Source organism: Nannospalax galili, unplaced genomic scaffold, assembly GCF_000622305.1.
Source record: "Nannospalax galili isolate Female #2095 unplaced genomic scaffold, S.galili_v1.0 scaffold399, whole genome shotgun sequence".
Classification (NCBI taxonomy): domain Eukaryota; kingdom Metazoa; phylum Chordata; class Mammalia; order Rodentia; family Spalacidae; genus Nannospalax; species Nannospalax galili.
Genome location: NW_008345053.1, coordinates 5,621,820 through 5,625,979, shown reverse-complemented (window position 1 = coordinate 5,625,979; position 4,160 = coordinate 5,621,820).

Below are 4,160 nucleotides of genomic sequence, written 5' to 3'. Positions count from 1 at the left end.
GGAGCTGGTCCATCTATCGTAGGAGTGCATAGTACAGCTACTGGATCCCAGCAAGTCAGAGAACGGTGGTGTTCTTTATGGCTGAAGGGAATGAACATCCAGTGAAACAGTCTGAGTTTGTTCCCTGGGAGAATGTGAGAGTTCCAAGGCAAACCTCTGGTACCCAAGGGAGAACCTTTATATCTATATCTAAGACCAAGCTCTGCTGTGGTCCTGATTGGAAGAGGAGAGCAGGTCCCAGCTGGCAGGTGGAGGTTTCCTGGGGAATACTGTCACAGAACAGCTGTGGAAAGAAATGTTGAACCAGTGAGGCCAAGGGGGCAGAGAGCTTACATGTTTGTTTATTTGTTTCTGGGTGGAGTGGGGATACATGCTGAATCTGAGAATTTTACCTAGGTTATCATGACTGTGATATTTTCTAAAAATGATTTTCATCTCACATAAAATGCAAGCAATGAAAAAGACAGACATGAATGTGTGGACTGAGCTGTTTTGGAAGTGAGCCTTATGTTAAGAACAGGATCCTGACCACTCTATCAGAGAAGTCACATCTGCCTGGGGTTTTTATTGTTACAGAAAAATAGTTATAACACCAAAATGTAAAATTTCGACATAGCCATTAGGCTTCCTTCCTGTCTTTCTGTAGTACAAGGTTTTAAACTCGGCCTCATGCACGTGGCAGGGACTGCTACTACATGCCAGGCAGGTGTAGTAGTTACTTTTCTACTGCCATGATAGAAACACTGACCAAAGCAACTTATAGAAGGAAGAGTTTATTTAGCTTACAGTTCCAAGGAGCAAGAGTCCATCATGGCGGGGAGGCGTGGTGGCAGAGGTGGCTGAAGGAGGAGCAGAAGCTACTCTCATCTTCAAGCAGACACAAGAAGCAAGAGAGTGATTTGAGATCCAGCAAGGCTTAAGAACTCTCCAAGCCCACCCCCGGTGACGTGCTTCCTCCAGCACGGCCACACCTTCTAAGACATCCCAAAACAGGGCTACCAACTGGGGACAAAAATGTCCACTATTTGGAGCCTATGGGGGACATTCTCATTCAGACCACCACAGCAAGTACTGTACTACTGACCCGCCTTTACAGTCCCTCTACCGTTCTTTTTAAGTTTTGATACTTCTTTAAGTCTCTAAAATCTGTGGTTTCCCCTTCATTCCTTTATTTTCCTTATAAATTAATTCCACTGCTTTTCTTTGAGACAAGGTCTTTCTCTGTAGCCTGTGCTGGTCTCTAACTTGTGGAAATCCACCTGCCTCAGCCTCCTCAGTTTGGGATTATAGGCATGAGCCCTCACACCTGATTACGTTTTAATTCTTGAAGAGCCAGGGCTAATGGAGCTATAGAGCCTCTGACAATCTGAATTTTGACTATTTCATTCTCATGGTTCAGGCTGACATGATTTCCTGTGAGCTGTGTTTCTGAAAAGTGGGGGAAGGAGCCAGAAACGGGACTAGAATCATCTTCAATCACTTTGACAGGGCTGTGGGGCGGCATTTTCCCTTACCAGAAACTGTATAAAGCCTGGTTGTTTACTTTCATGATGTTGGTAACTGTTGTTCATCAGGTTTTACTCCTGGTAGACATAAACTAGCGCTATTCTAACTTAATAAATCTCCTTTATTCACTAACGGAATGATTTAACAAAGCGATGGTTTCCTGGTCCTGTACCTATTTGACTGTGCACTGGGCACCTCTAATAAAAGTAAATTTTTAAACCTATAACTAAGGAGCTATTGGCATATGATAGCTCCCGGTGAGAAAGAGTCAGTTTTTTTAGGGTGTGACCCCCGGCAGGGCAGGATCCACACTATAGAGTATCTGGGCAACACAAATTGGACTGGATGGAAAAAAATGGAAAGGAAACGAAGGTGAGTGGGGAGGGATTTAGGGATGTATCTGGAAGGAGTTATGGGAGGGGAAAATACAATCAAAACACACTCTATGAAACTCTCAAAAGCTAAAAGAAATTGCTTAAAAAGAGTAAATTGCTCATCTGTTGTATATACTAGCTATCAACATGGTAGGTTGATTTTCTGTTGTTGTGATTTAATGTCCTCCAAAGGCTTGGTCCCCTGCTGGGGCAGACACCAGGAGGTGGTAACATCTTTAGGAAATGGGAACCTAGAGGTAGCAAAGTAAGTCAATGGGGATGTGCTCTTGAATATGTCATCGGGACCTGAGCCTACCTTGACTGCTGGCTGCTCCCCACCAAAGTACACTGCCCGCGAGAAGTGCAAAAACAATGCAGATAACTGATCCTGCACCGTGTTCTAGACAGCCTTCTGCTGCTGTGACAAACACCATGACCAAAGGAACTTAGGGGAGGAAAGGGTTTGTTTCAGCTAACCCTTCCAGGTCACAATCCATCTTTGTGGGTCGTCAAACAGGAACTCAAGTCAGGAACCTGGAGGCAGGAACCACAAAGGAAAGCCGCTTACTGACTTCCTCCTCTGCCTTCCTGAGCTGCCTTTCCTTTCCTCCCTCCCTCCCTCCCTCCTTTCTTTCTTTCTTTCTTTCTTTCTTTCTTTCTTTCTTTCTTTCTTTCTTTCTTTCTTTCTTTCTTTCTTTCTTTCTTTCTTTCTTTCTTTCTTTCTTTCTTTCTTTCTTTCTTTCTTTCTTTCTTTCTTTCTTTCTTTATCTTTTTGAAGCAGGGTTTCCCTGTAGCCCCAGCTGACCTGGAACTCACTATGTAGACCAGGCTGGCCTTGAACTCACAGAGATCTGCCTGCCTCTGCCTCCTAACTGCTGGGATCAAAGGCGTGCACCACCATGACTGACTTCAGCTGCCTTTCTTACAGAGTCGAGGCCCACCTGCCATGGATGGCACCACTCACCATGGGCTGGACACTCCTACAGTAATCATCATTCAAGACAATTCCTCATAGGCATGGCCACAGGCCAGTCTGATTGCGGAAATACTTCCACTGAGGCTCTGTCTTCGCAGGTGACTCTAGTTTGTGTCAAATTGACAATAAAACTAACCAGAGACACTCAGTCTCTCAAACGGAAATGGCAAGCCCAAGTAAACCTTTCATCATTATAATTTTATTTCCTCAGGTATTTTGCTATAGTTATGCAAAGACAGCTAGTACATTTATTACCCTGAAAAGAATACACATTACATTATAGTTAATATCAATGCAAATTCATGGGCATATTTAATGAAATTTCACCATTTCAATTATTATCCTTTCTGAAGTTGGGTTGTCTTATCTCTGTCCGTTATCAGCATATACATGTGGACTTTGAGTCACTCTTATTTGGCCTTAGTAAACTGGTTGATTCCTACCTGTCGTGGCTGACTAATTGTTTAGGCTCACTGTGTTCATGCCTTGTCCCTGGTTAGGTCATTTCTCCAAACCTTGAGTTCTCTCTACAGGGTCAGTGTTTTACTGATCTATTCTTACTGCATCTCCTCTCATCTACATCCAGATACAGGGACGCTGGGCTGGCTGGAACTTGCTTACTTTCTTTCACGTTTTGTGCACAGTGGTCCCAGGATGACGGTATTGAGATGGCTGAAGACAGAACAGCACTCTGGTTCTCCCATGATGACACTCATCCCAGCGACCATGACTGCTGCCCGTCTTCCTTGCTGGGAGCAAAATCAATGAAGGCTTCTCATCTGTCTTGCTTACCACTGGGTCTCCTGTCAAGGTTAGAGTGCCTTATAGAAGTTCGGCTGAAAAGAACAGAGAACCCAGTAAAATAGAGCTGGAGGCAGACAGTCTAGGGCTGGTGTGACCTGGCTTCCTTCTCTCCACAGTCCCCACTATATTCACATTCTGTTCCCATGGCTACTTCACAGCCTTACACATGGTTGCTGTAGATCCCAGTCACATCTACATTATTCTAAAAGTATTTATTTTATTTTAAAATTATGCATGTGTGTGTCTGTGTGGGGTATATGCACATGAGTGGGTGTCCTCGGAAGCCACTTCCCTGGAAGTCAGATTCTCGGGGCTGGAGTTACAGGTGGTTGTGACCTGCCAGATGTGGGTCCTGGGAACCAAAACTGAGTTCTCTGTAAGAGCAGTACACGCACTTAACTGCTGAGCCATCTCTCAGTCCCACATCTGCATTCTTGTCGACAACGGAAAAGGGAAAAAAGGGTCACAATGTATATAGAAGCTCTACTGTAAGGAAGGTT